Genomic DNA, 20,093 nt, shown 5'->3' on the forward strand with positions numbered 1-20,093 from the left:
AATGCATATATATGGAATTTAGAAAGATGGTAACAATAACCCTGTATACGAGACAGCAAAAGAGACACTGATGAATAGAACAGTCTTTTGGACTCTGTGGGAGAGGGAGAGGGTGGGATGATTTGGGAGAATGGCATTGAAATACGTATAATATCATATATGAAACGAGTCGCCAGTCCAGATTTGATGCACGATACGGGTGCTTGGGGCTAGTGCACTAGGACGACCCAGAGGGATGGGATGGGGAGGGAGGAGGGAGGAGGGTTCAGGATGGGGAACACATGTATACCTGTGGCGGATTCATTTTGATATATGGCAAAACCAATACAATATTGTAAAGTTAAATAAAATAAAATTAAAAAATAAATAAATAAATTTTATATGGTTCAAAAGGTAGAGAAATTTGAAACGTATATTTTTTTTTCCTTTTTAAAATTAATTTTTATTGGAGTATAGTTGCTTTACAGTGTTGTATGTTTCTGCTTTTTAATTGCTCTGTACAGATACAAAATGTCCTATTAACAAATCCATTCGTTCCTTTGTTCACAATTTCTGTCATTTGCATTTATAGAAAGATGATGTTGACAAAATGAATGGCTTATGCAGAATTCTGCTAATGCAGAATTTATTCAGCATTCTGCTTTCTAAGTATGGATATGAATTTGAAATCAAATGTAAATATATATTTCCCACACTTTTTAATATTGGCTTGATATATAACTTTTGATTTTGTATACTAATACTCTCTCACATTTTTCTTTATTATTTATACTATATTTATGGTGGTCTTTGTAGCTGAATTTACTGAATTTTTTTCAGTGGCTTCTGGTTTTAAAATTGTAGCTACAAAGATGTTTTTATATTATAATTGTAAAAAAATTTAACTCTTTTCTGCTAGTATATTTAGGTATATAATATATTTGGAAGTTATCTTGGTGTGAGATATTAATCCTATTGTATCTTTTTGCAAGTAACTATTCAGCTATCAACACTATTTATTAAAATTCCCATTTCACTCCACCTATTTAATAAGCTTCTGCCTTATTAAAGAAGTCATATAGTTGCAAGTCTCAGAAAGAGATCATATTTTCATAGGTATTCACTTAACCTATATTTCAAAAAAGAATCTTAACATTTCAAAAACTGTATCTGATGTCTACAGACTTTATAGTTTAACACAGTTCATAAAAGCTGAAGGATTCTGAGAATTACATTTCTGATCATGTGATTGTGAACTTTTATAAGAAGAAGAAACCTGCCGTATTTGTTGTGAAAGGACTGCTCTGATATGCAACTTAACTATAAAAAAGTAGAAGATAAGTAAAATGATCTTATTACAACAGCAAAAGACTTAGTAAAAAGGTAAAACAAAAATATTGTACATAGATTGCCTTCACAGCCTTGATGGACATAATATCATAAAGAGGAAATTGAAGGGCCTGATAGTTGAGTAAATATGAAAAATTCATTTAGCCATATAAAATTAGATAAAAGTCTCACAGCAAAGAATTTCCATTTCTCATACTATTAAAATAATTCATATGTATGCTATCACAGAACAATGCAGAAGAGATTTCATATACTATCATTAAGGAAGATAACATTTGAGAGTTAATTAAGCACTTAAGAAGGGCTTACTCTGTACATATCAATATATATATGCATATATAATTTAGCTATTATTTATATAAAGAGTCAAGACAGGCAAGAAATAATTCAGTTTGCTCACTTGTGGAAGCTACATAATTAAGATAGGTTTGCCATGCATGAGCAAGTCTGCATTGATTCTTTCATTTTCATAGTAACAAAATGACTTTTTTTCAGAGAATACATGTAAAAATGTGCTATCTGGGGTACCAAACCATAGATTAAAGCACATTAAGACTGAAACCACAATGAGGCTAGAAAATTGACTCATTAGAGAGCTGACAAGTTTCATCGAATTACAAAATAAGGAAAAAATTCTGTATATGGACCAGTAATTTGACAATAATCTAGTGAAGAAAGCCTACCTTACTCAATAATATTCAATATTTTATTATCTAAAATAAAACAGTATGTTCCACAACATAACTGAAGACTTGAAGAGGAAAACACATAAAAACTAGAGAGTAATCATAAGCTTACAAAACTCAGAAAAGTTAACTTCCAGATTTCATAGGAAGCAATTCCTATTTCTAATCTGAATGTGTGTTTATGAAAAGAAGACGTTTTTCTTCAGGAACATCGATCAAAGAGTCGTTTTGTTCAGACGATCAGAGTAAAAATATTACCATCAGAAGTTTAAGTTTTAACGGAAGATTAGGAAATTTCAATTGATAAATTCACAAATTCACTTGTCTCTCCTTTGGCCCCCTCACCATCCTCCTTTTTCAGAATGTTTGGTGTGAAGACAGCCAAAATATCCCCACTTACTCCCAATAGCTTCACGGGTTTATGACTGTTCTCTTCCTTGCTTTCCATGTCCAGTGAGAGCTCAAAACTTGAATACAAGAAAACTGACATGTCAGCAGTTTCTTTTAAAAGAATTTAAAAATAAAATTTCATCTGTATCATTCTGCATTACTTGTGTTCAGATGTGAAAAGATACGAAAATATTTCTTAATCTTCAATGTGATGGAGCACTGTATACAAATAGAAGGTTTGATTCTTGGGTACAGTAGGAAGGAGCGAGAGAGAGAGAGGCAGAGATAAAGACAAAGACAAAAAAAGAGAAAATTTTCTTCCTCCATGGTTAAAATGTTCTCATAGCTATGTGATCATATAAATACCCAGTACTTTTTCTCCAGTACACTTTTATGTATAGATAACATTTTTGTTACTATAATATCTCTTATTCTATAACGAATTACTTTTACTGATTTTTCTAATGTATTTAATTATTTCTCAGTTGGTTTAATTATACAGTAAGAACATTTAACACCATGAATACCTGTGTGTGTGTGTAGTTTTTGCCAATTACATGAAGGGCTTCCATTGTTTTTCTCTGCAGTTTGTTACTGTAGTGTGGTTTTTTTTTAATTTAATAATTATTAGAATGGAATCTGTTTCTAAGATGTCAGTTAACATTTCCATAATAATTAATAATTTCTAATCCCATCATATTTTGTTTCTAAGATGTCAGTTAACATTTCCATAATAATTAATAATTTCTAATCCCATCATATTTTGTTAATTTGATTTCTGCTCTTTGCATTTTAGTAAATTTTTAATCATATATTTCTAAAATGTTACAAGTGCTTGAGTGTAAGATTTCCTGCAGTGAAACATTAATAAAATTATGGCTAACAAACACATGAAAAGATGCTCAACATCACTCATTATCAGAGAAATGCAAATCAAAACCACTATGAGGTACCATTTCACGCCAGTCAGAATGGCTGCGATCCATAAGTCTACGAGCAATAAATGCTGGAGAGGGTGTGGAGAAAAGGGAACTCTCTTACACTGTTGGTGGGAATGCAAACTAGTACAGCCACTATGGAGAACAGTGTGGAGATTCCTTCAAAAACTGGAAATAGAACTGCCTTATGATCCAGCAATCCCACTGCTGGGCATACACACTGAGGAAACCAGAAGGGAAAGAGACACGTGTACCCCAATGTTCATCTCAGCACTGTTTATAATAGCCAGGACATGGAAGCAACCTAGATGCCCATCAGCAGATGAATGGATAAGAAAGCAGTGGTACATATACACAATGGAGTATTACTCAGCCATTAAAAAGAATACATTTGAATCAGTTCTAATGAGATGGATGAAACTGGAACCTATTATACAGAGTGAAGTAAGCCAGAAAGAAAAACACCAATACAGTATACTAACGCATATATATGGAATTTAGAAAGATGTTAACAATAACCCTGTGTACGAGACAGCAAAAGAGACACTGATAAATAGATCAGTCTTGTGGACTCTGTGGGAGAGGGAGAGGGTGGGGAGATTTGGGAGAATAGCAGTGAAACAGCTATAATATCATGTATGAAACGAGTCGCCAGTCCAGGTTCAATGCATGATACTGGATGCTTGGGGCTGGTGCACTGGGACGACCCAGAGGGAGGATATGGGGAGGGGGTAGGGAGGGGGTTCAGGATGGGGAGCGTGGGTGTGCCTGTGGCGGATTCATCTCGATGTTTGGCAAAGCTAGTACATTATTATGGAGTTTAAAAATAAAATAAAATTAAAAAATAAATAAATAAATAAATAAATGTTAAAAAGTGTACTAGCATAGTATTCAAAGTTTTTATGTCTACTTCTAAATTTTGTGTATGAACATTTATAAAATTGTTCTAAAATATGGACATTTCTAAAATCTTATATAAGTTATCATTGACAATTTATGAATATAAATTGTCTATTAAATAATTTAAAAACAATTATTTGATAGTAGTATACCCTTCTGTTTATTTTTGGTTTTGTCTTCCCAATATTAAAACCTTCTGTGACATTTTAAGATGGTCTCATCAACAGCAAAATATGTTTTCTTCTATGGTATGAGTCATCTATTTTGGTCATTTGATAGAGAAGCTCAGTCTATCGACAGTGAATTACATAACAAATTTAACTATTTTAACTCAACTGTACTTTATCTCCTTTCAGATTTTGATACTTCTTAATTGCTTCCTATTTTTAGTAATATGAAAAGATTCTGTGTTTTGTTTACTTTAGTGGTTTGGAAAAAATACTGTTGTAAGTTTATTAATTTTATGCATATTTAATTATATTTAAATATATACATCTTATTGTATTAACTATTCCAACAGTTTTTTAAAAACATATGTACTTATTAATGTATCAGTACGGTATCACTTTCTGATATTAGATGAAGACAATATTGATTAACATTGTCTGTACTCTTATTCTACATACATTTTATGTATTTTTGTTGTTTTTGAAATATATAATGGTATTCTATTTTTTTACTATTATCTTAACTTTACTCTTAAGTGCACAATATTATTTATTCTAATCATTTAATAACTTTTAAATTTTGAATGCTTTCAATTGTTAGGCTCCGTTTTGCAGTTCTGTTACTTATTTATGCACTTTTGATGATACTAGTTTTTACTGTAATTACAAGTCTATGTCAATAGACCCATATATATATATTTTATTTAAAACTGCATTCTTGAAAATGTGTCCATATTGTGTACAGTTATAATTTATACTCATTTTTATAGCATTCCATTTTGTAATGATATTATTTTTCTATTCCTTTAAAAAATTTTTCTGTTCTTGTATTGATGAACCTTTACATTTTTTCTAGATTGTAACTATTATTTAAAATGTTGCTATGAACATTTTTGTTTGTAACTTCAATAAACAAAACACAAGTTTCTTTTGGGCTAATAACTAAAAATAAATTAGTTGAATTAAAAAGTATGTTTCTCTTAAAGAAGAAAAATTTTTCAAAATTTTCCAAAGTGATTATACCAATTCTTATTTCTACCAACAGCACATGAAAACATTACTGTTCCATATTTTCATAATAACATTGTTGAGCACTTACATATATTTTTGGTAACTTAAGTATATTTCTGAATTGCAAAACCAAGTATCTTTCAACTTTAAGGGGCAATTAATCATGTAATTGGATTGATATCTACAATATTCTTCATTTTCTATTTGTTCCATTGGGATTTATCTTAGCTTATTTTATTTGGATTAATTATTTTAATGATTTCATTTGTGAAGTTGGCTCATTATTTATACCTCTTAAAATACTACTTGCTACTCAGGTTTAAAATTTTTTTGAATTATTCACAACACTAATACACACCCATATCATAAAATAACAAGCAACTGCCTTACATACCACAGAAGGCACTGGCATCCCACTCCAGTACTCTTGCCTGGAAAATCCCATGGACGGAGGAGCCTGGTGGGCTTCAGTCCATGGGGTCGCGAAGAGTTGGACACAACTGGACGATTTCACTTTCACTTTCACGCATTGGAGAAGGAAATGGCAACCCACTCCAGTGTTCTTGCCTGGAGAATCCCAGGGACAGGGGAGCCTGGTGGGCTGCGTCTATGGGGTCGCACAGAGTCGGACACGACTGAAGCGACTTAGCAGCAGTAGCAACACCCTTACATACTGAGTATATAAGTCTTGGTTTAGCTGCTTTTTTTTTCCCCTGTCCATATTTTAATGATGTTACTGTTGTCTTTTGACATGTATAGTTCCCAAATAAAACTAATAATTTTGTTAAGCAATATCATTGGTTACAAGGTAAATATATTTTTAAAATCTTATTTTTACATATTAGCAACAGAGAGTTGGAAATTAAGATTTTTAAATGTCCCTATATAATAGCAACAAAATAAATAGAAAAAAAATAATGCAGACGTGGTCAATTAATTTATGGCAAAGGAGCCAAGAATATACAATGGGGAAAATGTTACCTCTTCAATTAATGTTGCTGGGACAACTTAACAGCCACAAACAAAAGAATAAAACTGGACCATTATCTTAGATCAAGGACAAAAATGAACTCAAAATAAATGAGACTTAATCCTGAAACCATAGAACTCCTGGAAGAAACATGAACAGTTAGCTCCTCAACATTGGCTTTAGAGATTATTTTTTTATTTTGACACCAAAATCAAAGATAACAGAAACAAAAATAAATACAGGGAACTACACAAACTAAAAAGCTTCTACATAGCAAAGGAAACACCAAAAATTTGGAAAAGCATTCTGTGAAATTGGTTATTTAAAAATCATATATCCAATATGGGATTAATAACCAAAACAAAGAACTTATACAGCTGTACAGCAGGCAAAAAATTTACTTAAGAGAAAGTAAACAAAAGATCTAAGTAAACATTTTTGAAAGATGATGTAAACATGACCAACCAATGGAAAGGTGTTCAACATCACTAATTAAGTCCAAACCATAATAAGATGCTACCTTAAGCCTGTTAGAATGGCTATCATCAAAAAGACAGTAGGTACCAAGTGTTATCCAGGATGAGGAAAAAATGTGGTGGGGTCATGGGAACATCTGAGCACTTTTGTTAAGAATGAAGACTGGTATAGCCACTATGGAAAACAGGATGAAGATTCCTCAAAAAATTAAAAATAAATCTACCATATGATAACAGTAATTTCACTTCTCATTATTTATCCAAGGAAATGAAAATGCTAACTCAAAAATGTATCTAATTGCAGCATTATGTACAATAGCCAAGACATGGAAGCAATCTAAGCGTCCATTGATGATTCACTGGGTAAGGAAAATGTAATACACACACAAACACACACACATACATAACATATGTATGTATATATTATTCAGCCACAAAAAAAGAAAAATCTTGCTACTTTCAACAATATAAATGGACCTTGAGGGCATCATGTTGAAAGAAATTAGTCAGAGAAAAAAAAATACTATATTATCTTACTTATCAGTTCAGTTCAATTCAGTTGCTCAGTCATGTCTGACTCTTTGCGACCCCATGGACCACAGCACACCAGGCCTCCCTGTCCATCAAAACTCCTAAACTCCACCTCCTGGAGTTTACCCAAACTCATGGGCATTGAGTCGATGATGCCATCCAACCATCTCATTTTCTGTTGTCCCCTTCTCCTCCCACCCTCAATCTTTCCCAGCATCAGGGTCTTTTCAAATGAGTCAGCTTTTTGCATCAGGAGGTCAAAATATTGGAGTTTCAGCTTCAAAATCAGTCCTTCCAATGAACACCCAGGACTGATTTCCTTTTAGGATGGACTGGTTGTGTCTCCGTGCAGTCCAAGGGACTCTCAAGAGTCTTCTCCAACACCACAGTTGAAAAGCATCTATTCTTCAGTGCTCAGCTCTCTTTATAGTCCAACTCTCACATCCATACATGACCACTGAAAAACCATAGCCTTGACTAGATGGACACTTCTTGGCAAAGTAATGTCTCTGCTTTTTAATATGCTGTCTAGGTTGGTCACAACTTTCTTTCCAAGGAGTAAGCGTCTTTTAATTTCATGGCTGCAATCACCATCTGCAGTGATTTTGAAGCCCAGAAAAATAAAGTCAGCTGCTGTTTCTACTCTTTCCTCATCTATTTGCCATGAGGTGATGTGATCAGATGCCATGATCTTAGTTTTCTGAATGTTGAGCTTTAAGTCAACTTTTTCACTCTCCTCTTTCACCTTCATCAAGAGGCTGTTTAGTTCTTCACTTTCTGCCATAAGGGTAGTGTCATCTGCATAGCTGAGGTTATTGATATTTCTCCCAGCAATCTTGATTCCAACTTGGGCTTCATCCAGCCCAGCATTTCTCATGATGTACTCTGCATATAAGTTAAATAAGCAGGGTGACATTATACAGCCTTGATTTACTCTTTTCCCTATTTGGAACCAGTCTGTTGTTCCACGTCCAGTTCTAACTGTTGCTTCCTGACCCTCATATGAACAGATTTCCTAAGAGGCAGATCAGGTGGTCTGGTATACCCATCTCTTTCAGAATTTCCCACAGTTTATTGTGATCCACACAGTCAAAGGCTTTAGCACAGTCAATAAAATAGAAATAGATGTTTTTCTGGAACTCTTTTGCTTTTTCAGTAATCCAGCGGATGTTGGCAATTTGTTCTCTGGTTCTTCTGCCTTTCTAAAACTAGCTTGAACATCCAAAAGTTCACAGTTCACATATTGCTGAAGCCCGGCTTGGAGAATTTTGAGCATTACTTTACTAGCGTGTGAGATGAATGCAATTGTGCAGTAGTATGAGCATTTTTGGCATTGCCTTTCTTTGGGACTGGAATGAAAACTGACCTTTTCCAGTCCTGTGGCCACTGCTAAGTTTTCCAAATATGCTGGCATATTGAGCGCAGCACTTTCACAGCATCATCTTTTATGATTTGAAATCGCTCAGCTGGACTTATGTGGTATCTAAGACAATACAAAACCATGAAATTCATAGATGCAAAGAACAAATTGTTGATTGTCTGTAGGAGGTGTGCATATAAATTTAACAAAATATATTTGCAACTAATAAGATTTATTTGTTAAAAACAATAAAATATTGATGATGGAAATAAAATTTCCTTAAAAAATTGGACTATATCCTACTTTATTGAATATGAAGAACTAATGTTTGCAGGATGTCAATTTTCTTCAGACTAATCTATAGATTCAATATAATCCCAGCACTCACTTTTTTATTTGCATATTTCAGGGTTTCTTTGGGTAGAAATCAATAAATACACGCAAAATACGGTAAGCAGTGGAACTAGGAGAGCAAAAGCAATTTTGTACAAGAAACACAATATAGAGAATGATTTTGTGATTTACTATAAATTACATTAATCAGTACAATGTGGAATTTGTGAAAGTATAGATCAATGAAATACAATAGTAATTCCAGAAATAAGCCAATATATATGGTTAATTAATTTTCTCAAAATTCAAGGATAATTTAATAGAGAAAGAAGAGTTATCAGATGCTGGTGAGTCATCATTAAATATCATTATTCAAAATTCTCCATGCTAGGCTTGAACAGTACATGAACTGAGAACTCTCAGAAGTTCAAACTCGATTTAGACAAGGCAGAGGAACCAGAGATCAAATTGCTAACATCCTTTGGATCATAGAAAAAGAAAGGGGATTCCAGAAAAATATTTACTTCTGCTTCATTGACTATGTTAAAGCCTTTGACTGTGTGTATCACAACAAACTGCAGAAAATTCTGAAAGAAATGGCATTACCAGACCACCTTACCTGCCTCCTGTAAAAACTGTATGCAGGTCAAGAAGCAACAGTTAGAACTGGACATGGAACAACGGACTGATTCCAAATTGGGAAAGGAGTACATCAAGGCTGTATATTTTCACCCTGCTTATTTAACTTATATGCAGAGTACATCATGCAAAATGCTAGACTGGATGAAGCACACGCTGGAATCAAGATTGCTGGGAGAAATATCAATAACCTTATATATGCAGATGATAGCACTCTTATGAAAGAAAGCGAAGAGGAACTAAAGAGCCTCTTGATGAGGGTGAAAGAGGAGAGTGAAATACTTGGCTTAAAACTCAGCATTCAAAAAACCAGGATCGTGGCATCTGGTCCCATCACTTCATGGAAAATAAAGGAGAAGCTATGGAAACAGTGACAGACTTTATTTTCCTGGGCTACAAAATCACTGCAGATTGTGACTACAGCCATGAAATTAAATGGCACATGTTTTTAGAAGAAAAGCTATGACCAACCTAGACAGCATATTAAAAGTAGAGACATTACTTTGCTAATAAAGGTCTGTCTAGTCAAAGCTATGGCTTTGTAGTCATGTATGGATGTGAGAGTTAGACTATAAAGAAAGCTGAGTGCTGAAGAATTGATGCTTTTGAACTGTGGTGTTGGAAAAGACTCTTGAGAGTCCCTTGGAATGCAAGGTGATCAAACCAATCAATCCTAAAGGAAATCAGTCCTGAATATTCATTGGAAGGACTGATGCTGAAGCTGAAGCTCCAATACTTTGGCCACCTGATGGGAAGAACTGACTCACTGGAAAATACCCTGATACTGTGAAAGATTGAAGGCAGGAGGAGAGGGATACAGAGGATGAGATAGTTGGATGGCATGGCTGACTTGATGGACATGAGTTTGAGAAGGCTCCGGGAGTTGGTGATGGAGAATGAAACCCAGCGTACTACAGTCCATGGGATCGCAAAGAGTTGGACACGACTGAGCAATTGAGCTCAACTGAAAAATATAAATTGGCTTCCCCAGTGGCTCAGCAGTAAAGGATCCTCTTGCAATGCAGGAGACTGAGGAGACCTGGGTTCAATCCTTGAATGGGGAAGATCTCCTGGAGGAGGGCATGGCAACCCATTACAGTATTCTTGGTTGGGAAATCCTGTGAAAAGAGGACCTGTTGAGCTATGGTCCATGGTGTCACAAAAAGTTAATAGGACTGACTTGATTGAGCACAAAAATGCAAGTATACTTGGGTAAGTGAAAAACAAATTATAGACTGAAAGAAAAAAAATACATATTATTAAATCACTATTTTTGTTCCAAGTATTATCCCAACTTACATTCTTAGAAATTATATATATGTAGCAAGCACATGTATGTACACCCAACTCTTCTGTTGCCAAAAGCTTGTATGTCAAAGGTGCCAGCACACATTTTGCTGAATTTCATCAACAAGTCTACTTTCACCTGAATTTCTTTGGAATTGCTTCTAAACAACTGATACACATTACTGAAGAAAATATGCATAAAACAATTAAATATTTAATATATCATCTTTTAAACTTTAATTCATTTATATGTTATTATCGTGTCCTAAACATGTTCACATTTTTCATAAGAACCTATAATTTTTATATCATGTATTATATCTACTGTTGCTGTGCAAAAACATTGTGCTTTCACTCATTTCAGGGTTGTTGGCTTTCTTACGGAAAGGTTAGCTTGTTGCATGAATGAATTTTGGATAAATGAGACATTCTCTTTTTTGAATAGGGTACAGTTAGCAGTTTTTGTTGAAAACACTGCTGTCTGATTTCTTAAGGAACTAATTTCATAGAAACGATAAAGTCAAATGTGGTGATAATGAATATAATTATTTCAGAATAATTAGAGATATACCTTCTTTTGTCATTTACTTATTAATATCATCAGCCAGTCTTCTCACTGACAATATAATAATTTAGAGTTAATCTCCACAAGCTTTCATGAATCATGTAGTTAGTTATGATAAAAAGCAATTAATTAATTTCTGAGGTAAATTCCAGATCATAAAAACTTGGATGATGATCACTTTGTGTATTTAATCAATCAACTGTAATAAGAATACTATTGTTTCTATTAAAAAATGAGCTTTTTAATACTGATCATTACTTAGTGTGAGATTCCTGCCAAGTGTGATCACAGGGAAATCCTCGGGATGAAAACTGAGTGCAAGGAAATATCAGCAGTGCCTTAGAAAGGATTCAAAGAGAATTAGAACAGATTAGGACTAGATGTCGGAGAAGGCAATCGCACCCCACCTCAGTACTCTTGCCTGGGAAATCCCATGGATGGAGGAGCATGGTAGGCTACAGTCCATGGGGTGGCTAAGAGACGAACACGACTGAGCGACTTCACTTTCACTTTTCACTTTTCATGCATTGGAGAAGGAAATGGCAACCCACTCCAGTGTTCTTGCCTGGAGAATCCCAGGGATGGGGGAGCCTGGTGGGCTGCCATCTATGGGGTCACACAGAGTCGGACACGACTGAAGCGACATAGCAGCAGTTAACAGCAGCAGGACTAGATGTGTCTCCCCAGGATTCTTATTATCTCACTTGCTGAAACTAAACTCAAATATACTGATTCTAAGATGAAAAAAAATCCATGGAAAGTGAAACACATATTTTAAAAGCTTTATATGATTTAACTGACCTCACTGAAGCCATTAAATACTACCTAACTTTGATATTTTTACATATTCGTGTATCACACTTCAGGTACTAAGTCCTAACGGGTCAGGAAATATACAGTTTTACTGCTTTTATTATTTTTGGTTTAACATGTAGCCCAGTACCCCTATTATGAGAGTGTGATATTAGGATATTTTATTCACTTTAACTGACATTTATTGACTGGCCCTTGTGTATCAGACACTGTGCTCATTTTAATAATTATACACACTTTCAACTCAACTTGAGCAATCTCTGCCTGAAGATTCATCATTTTTGATCAATGGACTTCATCTAATCCCCTCACTTCTTCTAGTACATTAAGTAACCTATCGCTTCATCCTAGATTTTCATATACTTCTTGTTGTGGCTTCATTTTTCTGCTTTAAAACACACAATTTCCTCATCAATATTTTACTTATTTACCCTTTCAGAAATTTTTATGGAAATATACATTCAAATATTTATTGATCATCTATTACATATCATGGGCTCTTCTAGGTGCTTGAATTACATTATAAATGCAAAAAGTCTCTCCCTGAAATAGGTGACATCCTATTTGGTGGAAAGATACAATGTATTAAATGTAATAAATAATTTAAAGATCTACTAAAAAAACCCTAGAGTAAGGGGTATAAAATACTTGAGAAAAAAGTAGAAGTGGTATCATCAGTACTGGCTCCATAAAGAAAGCGACATGTGTCAAAATGCTCTGAAGGAGGTGCAAGGTATTCATTAGGATATTTGGGAACAGAACTTTCTAGGAAGAAGAAACATTGTGGCCAGAGCAGCAGGAGTGCGGAGTGAATAGGAGGAAAAGTACAGGAGCGGAGATCAGAGACATGGTGCAGGCTGTCATTTGGTTGGGATTTGTAGGCCACTGTAGGACTTTGGGATTTTTACTAGTGAGGGTGAAGATCCAGTAAAGAATTTTGTCCAAAGGGGTAACATGAGCATACCCATGTCTTGGAATATAGAGCAAGCTTGGTCCCATGGAGACTAGTTAGGACTCTCCTGTGTGATTGTGGTCAGGAGAATCATGGCTTAGGCCAGAGTGGTGCTAAGAATTGCAGCGTGGTGGAAGAGGCTGAATTCTGGATGTATTTGTAAAGGAGAGAAGACAGCTTTGGATGCTGGGGATAAGAGAACAAATGTTAAGAATGTCTCTAAAGTTTTGGTGAAAGGGATTGAAAGGACTGGATTGTCAGAAACTGGAAAGGAAGTTATCTTTTTGGTTGGAAGAATTTAGGAGTTCAATTTTAGACATGTAAAGTTTACCCAGAACTCCCACACTGGGCATAGATTCTGATAAAATCATAATTCAAAAAGACACATGTACCCCAGTGTTCATTGCAGCACCATTCACAATAGCCAGGACATAGAGGCATCCTAAATGTCCATCTACAGACGAATGAATAAAGAAAAGGTGTGCATATATACAATGAAATATTACTCAGCCATAAAAAGAAATGAAATTGAGTCAACTGAAGTGGTGTGGATGGACCTAGAGTCTGTCATGCAGAGTGAAGTCATAAAGAGAAAAACAAATATTATATATTAACGCATATATATGGAACCTAGAAAAATAGTACAGATGATCCTATTTACAAGGCAGAAATAGAGACACAGATGTAGAGAATGGACATGGAGGAAGGGGAGGATGGGACAAATTGAGAGACTATGACTGACATATACACACTGCCATGTATAAAACAGGTAGCAAATGGGAACATGCTGAATAGCTCAGGGAAGCAGCGTGGTGCTCTGTGATGACCTAGACGGGTGAAACTGGGGGGTTGGGAGGGAGGCCTAAGAGGGAGGAGATACATGTACTTATTTAGCTGTTGTACAGAAAGAAACTAGTAACATTGTAAAGCAATTATATTTCAATCATATTTTTTAAATAAAGTATTTACTTCCAAGTGGAGAAATCATGCAGGCAGTTGGGTATATGACTCTAAGTTTCAGGCAAGAGTCTGGGCCTTGGAAATTATTTTAATTGTATTCAAAACCAAAGACTGAATAAGATAACCAGGAACATGAATAGACTGGGGAGAGGGAAATCAATCTACAACGTACTGGGGAACTTCTGAAATAAGTGGTTGTGAAAAATATGTGGATGCAAAACAAAAATGTTATTTATTATCATTTCTGTTAGAGTTTCCACAAAAAGAGGATTCAGGTATAAGTAGCTAATTTGTAAGGTCAAGGAAATACTGGTGGTGGTACAGGAAAATAATACAAATAATACAGAGGAGGAAGATGGAATAACCAATAATCATGCTCTATTAAGATAACTTGCGATAGTGGGTGGCAACAGCCTAATCTCAAAGGTAAACTTGAAATTACTGGATTATCACTTGGTGGCAAATTTAAAATTCACTTTGATTCTTAAGTGGTGGGGAAAAAAAGTAAATCCACCTATACACACTTAATAATGAGGCAAAAGTAACTAAGAATAGATACAATCCTGGGACAGTGATTAGATTAATTTTAGGTTTATTTCTAGTGAATAAAGATACCAGGAGACAAAGTAAGTATTTTCAATGAAAAAATAACTATTAGAAATATTATGTCTATTAAAATCATCATACAAGACTGTGACAAAATTAAAGACATTTTAGAAACAAGTATTGAGTTATCGTTACCATCTTTCTAAATTCCATATATATGTGTTATTATACTATATTGGTGTTTTTCTTCCTGGCTTACTTCACTCTGTATAATAAGCTCCAGTTTCATTCACCTCATTAGAACTGATTTAAATGTATTCTTCGTAATGGCTGAGTAATATTGCATTGTGTATATGTACCACAGCTTTCTTATCCATTCGTCTGCTTAGAATTTAGAAAGATGGTAACGATAACCCTGTATGCGAGACAGCAAAAGAGACACAGATGTATAGAACAGTCTTTTGGACTCTGTGGGAGAGGGCGAGGATGGGATGATTTGGGAGAATGGCATTGAAACATGTATATTATCATATGTGAAACGAATTGCCAGTCCAGGTTCGATGCATGATACAGGATGCTCGGGGCTGGTGCACTGGGATGACCCAGAGGGATGGGATGGGGAGGGAGGTTGGGAGGGGGTTCAGGATGGGGAACATATGCACACCCATGGTGGATTCATGTCAATGTATGGCAAAACCAGTACAATATTGTAAAGTAATTAGCCTCCAATTAAAATAAATATATATTTAAAAAAGGAAAAAATAAAAACAAATACTGAGAAAGCATTTTATGTGTAAAGTCCTGTTTAAAAAATCAATGAAAGAACAGCTTTAAAAAGAGAATGTATAGACTATTGAAAACAATGATGAACAAAGCAAAAATTTTAAAGGTAGTAAAGTTTTAAAAGCTAATTCATTAATATGGAAAAAGATGATAGAAACTATAAAGTACCATAACCCTAACAAGATTGGACATGTATTCACTGCAGTGATAAAGCAAGCACATGTCTACCTTATCACAAAGGAAGAAAGAAATGTCTGCTCTTTACATCTCTTTATTTATTTTGTACTTTGTTTTCTCTTGCACTCTCATTTAATAAATGTGTTCCACATTTTTAAGAAACGCAACAAGGTTTCTATATTTTAGACATTTCTTTAAGCATTTTAGATTTCTTTTGTTGTAATTTCAGCTATAAATTTAACATTTTTAAGGTAATATATCAGTACTTTATGTACTTTTTATAGGAGAAATAATCCCAATATCCAGAGTACATAGTACAGAAAACTTAAATCTCTGACTTTTTTCCAACCATGAACACCCAGTATTATTTATGTTTTTACAGTCAGTTGTAATTTATACACACATTTGACAACTATTTTGTTCGTTAGTAGGTTTAGTTTTCCACTTCTTTCTGGTTTTAGATTTAACTGGAGGATATTTTTAGTACTTTAAAAATTATGCCCAGGAAACCACAACCTTTCTGAATTTGTTCATCTAAATGTCTACTTTCCTCAGATGTAAAATTCGAGATAGGAGATTATTTTTTACAATAATTGAACATATTTTGTGACCTTTTGGCATCTTTTGTTAATAATTAAAGTCTATAGTTAGCCCAAATTTCTTGTTCAGATTTGTCATTGCTTTTCTGTTTCACTATGGCTCTTTTCCAGTGGCATTTCCCTTGTTAGTCTTGCTCAGTACTTAATGTGTTTCTTCCATCAGCAAAGTCTTTTTTCTTTCAGCATTTTATAATACATATACCAACTTCTCTTTAAATATTGACTTACTCCCCAATCTTTAGTTACTTCTTATTCAACTTCTACTGTCTTACTCTTCCTTTCTCCTTCCCTTAAGGCACTGATATTTTCATATATTTTTATCTTTGTGCTGTATTTTGGTGATTTCCTCATAAATTTATCATTTCTATTTGTAGTTAATCTTAATTAACTTTTGGTCAAACATTCTGAGGGCTATTTCTTTTCTTAATGGATATATTCTTTATATTAGAAGATCTGTTTTGACTTGATTTTAAAATTGTTTCTGTTCTGTAGAATCTTTTCAGTTTATGTTTTCCATTACTGTGCAGGAGCTCTTTAGTTTAATGTAGCTTCACTTGGTTATTTTATGCCTATTCTTTTGATGTCTTATCCATAAAAATATATTGCCAACACTAATGTCAAGGATATTTTTTTCATAAGTCTACTTCTAGGAGTTGTATGGTTTCAGGTCTTATATTTAATTCTTTAATCCATTTGAGTTAATTTTTGTGAATGGTATAAAACAAAACTCCATTGTCATTTTCTTCCATGTGGATAACCAGTTTTCCCAACACCATTTATTGATGAGACTACCCTTTCTTCATTGTATGTTCCTGGCACCTTCGTGAAAACTTATTGAATCATAAATATGTGGGCTTGTGTCAGAACACTCTATTCTATTTCACTAGTCTGTTTTGTGTTTATTAGTCACTCAGCCATGTCTGACTCTTTGTGACATCATGGATCATAGCCTGCCAGGCTCCTCTGAACATGGAATTCTCCAAGCAAGAATATTGGAGTGGTTAGCCATTCCCTTCTCCAAGGGATCTTCCCATCAGGGATCAAACCCAGGTCTCCTGCATTGCAGGTGGATTTGTTACTGTATGAGCCACCAGAGAACTATGTGCCTGTAAAAGGCACTGTATCTGATAAAGGGTTAATATCCAAAATATGTAAAGGTTTCATACAGTTTAATAGCAAAATAATAATAACAATAAAATTAAAATGGGCCAGGAACCTGAAAAGAAAAATTTTCCAAAGAAGATATATAAATAGATAGTATATATATGAAAAGGTGCTCAAACTTACTTACCATCAGGGAAATGCAAATAAAAATGACAATGAGATACCACCTCACCCCTATTAAGAGGGCTATCATCAAAAAGACAAGGATAACAAATGTTGGCGAGGATATAGAGAAAACACTGTTGGTAAGAATGTAGAATGATTCAGCCATTATGGAAAATAGATCTTTTAATCAGAAAATTAAATATTGAATGCCATATGATCCAGTAACCCCACTCTCGGGTATATATTCAGAGAGGGCACGGCAACCCACTAAGTATTCTTGCCTGGAGAATCACATGGACAGAGGAGCCTGGCAGGTTACCATCCACAGGATCGCAAAGAGATGCACATGACTGAAGCAATTCAGCATGCAGCTTGGAAATTAGCATCTCAAAGAGATATCTGTGCACCCATTTTACTGCAGCATTATTCGCAACAGCCAGGTTAGAGAAATAAAACAAATTTCCTTTGATGGTGTGGGTGTGTGTACACATGTGTGTGTGTACATATGCATATATGTATATATATATATAACCTATACACATGATATGTATACATATATACATAAACATTAAAATATATGATGAAATATTAATCAGTCATTTGAAAGGAAATAATAAAGGACAGAAATAATAAAAAGTCATAATAAAGTATAGAAATCATATGGACCTAACAGAAGCAGAAGATAGTAAGAAGAGGTGGCAACAAAAAAGATCGTCACGACCCAGATAATCATGATGGTGTGATAACTCACCTAGAGGCAGACATCCTGGAATGTGAAGTCAAGTGGGCCTTAGAAAGCATCACTACGAACAAAATTAGTGGAGGTGATGGAATTCCAGCTGAGCTATTCCAAATCCTAAAAGACAATGCTGTGAAAGTGCTGCAGTCAATATGCCAGCAAATTTGGAAAACTCAGCAGTGGCCACAGGACTGGAAAAGGTCAGTTTTCATTCCAATCCCAAAGAAAGGCAATGAAAAGAATGCTCAAACTACCGCACAATTGCACTCATCTCACACGCTAGGAAAGTAATGCTCAAAATTCTCCAAGCCAGGCTTCAGCAATACATGAACCGTGAACTTCTAGAAGTTCAACCTGGATTTAGAAATGGCAGAGGAACCAGAGATCAAATTGCCAACATCTGCTGGATCATGGAAAAAGCAAGAGAGTACCAGAAAAACATCTATTTCTGTTTTACTGACTATGCCAAAGCCTTTGACTGTGTGGATCACAATCAACTGGAAAATTCTGAAAGAGATGGGAATACCAGACCACCTAACCTGCCTCTTGGGAAATCTGTTCATATGAGGGTCAGGAAGCAACATTTAGAACTGGACATGGAACAACAGACTGGTTCCAAATAAGAAAAGGAGTTAGTCAAGGCTGTATATTGTCACCCTGTTTATTTAACTTATATGCAGAGTACATCATGAGAAACAGTGGTCTGGATGAAGCCCAAGCTGGAATCAAGATTGCCAGGAGAAATATTAGTAACCACAGATATGCAGATGACACCACCCTTATGTCAGAAAGTGAAGAGGAACTAAACAGCCTCTTGATGAAAGTGAAAGAGGAGAGTGGAAAAGTTGGCTTAAAGCTCAACATTCAGAAGACAAAGATCATGGCATTTGGCCCCATCACTTCATGGCAAATAGATGGGAAACAGTGGAAACAGAGGCTGACTTTATTTTTTTGGGCTCCATAATCACTGCAGATGGTGTCTGTAGCCATGAAATTAAAAGACGCTTACTCCTTGGAAGGAAAGTTATGATCAACTGAGACAGCATATTAAAAAGCAGAGACAATACTTTGCCAACAAAGGTCTGTCTAGTCAAGGCTATGGTTTTTCCAGTGGTCATGTATGAATGTGAGAGTTGGACTGTAAAGAAAGCTGAGCACCAAAGAATTGATGCTTTTGAACTGTGGTGTTGGAGAAGACTCTTGAGAGTCCCTTGGACTGCAAGGAGATCCAACCAACCTGTCCTAAAGGAGATCAATCCTGGGTATTCACTGGAAGGACTGATGTTGAAGCTGAAACTCTAGTACTTTAGCTACCTGATGTGAAGAGCTGATGCATTTGAAAAGAACTTGATGCTGGGGAAAATTGAATGCAGAAGGAAAAGGGGACAACAGAGGATGAGATGGTTGGATGGCATCACTGACTCAATGGACATGAGATTGGGTAAACTCTGGGAGTTGGTGATGGACAGGGAGGCCGGGCCTGCTACAGTCCATGGGTCACAAAGAGTCAGACATGACTGAGCGACTGAACTGAACTGAAGAAATGAAATCCTGCTATTTGCAACAACATCGATGAAGCTAGAGGAGATTATGCTCAAAAAAATAATTCAGAAAGAAGACTATATAAAATTCATTCCGAGTTGTATTGTGAAAAAGTAAATCCAAGGTAGATT

This window comes from Bos mutus, chromosome 4 (genome assembly GCF_027580195.1).
Source record: "Bos mutus isolate GX-2022 chromosome 4, NWIPB_WYAK_1.1, whole genome shotgun sequence".
NCBI classification, from domain to species: Eukaryota; Metazoa; Chordata; class Mammalia; order Artiodactyla; family Bovidae; genus Bos; species Bos mutus.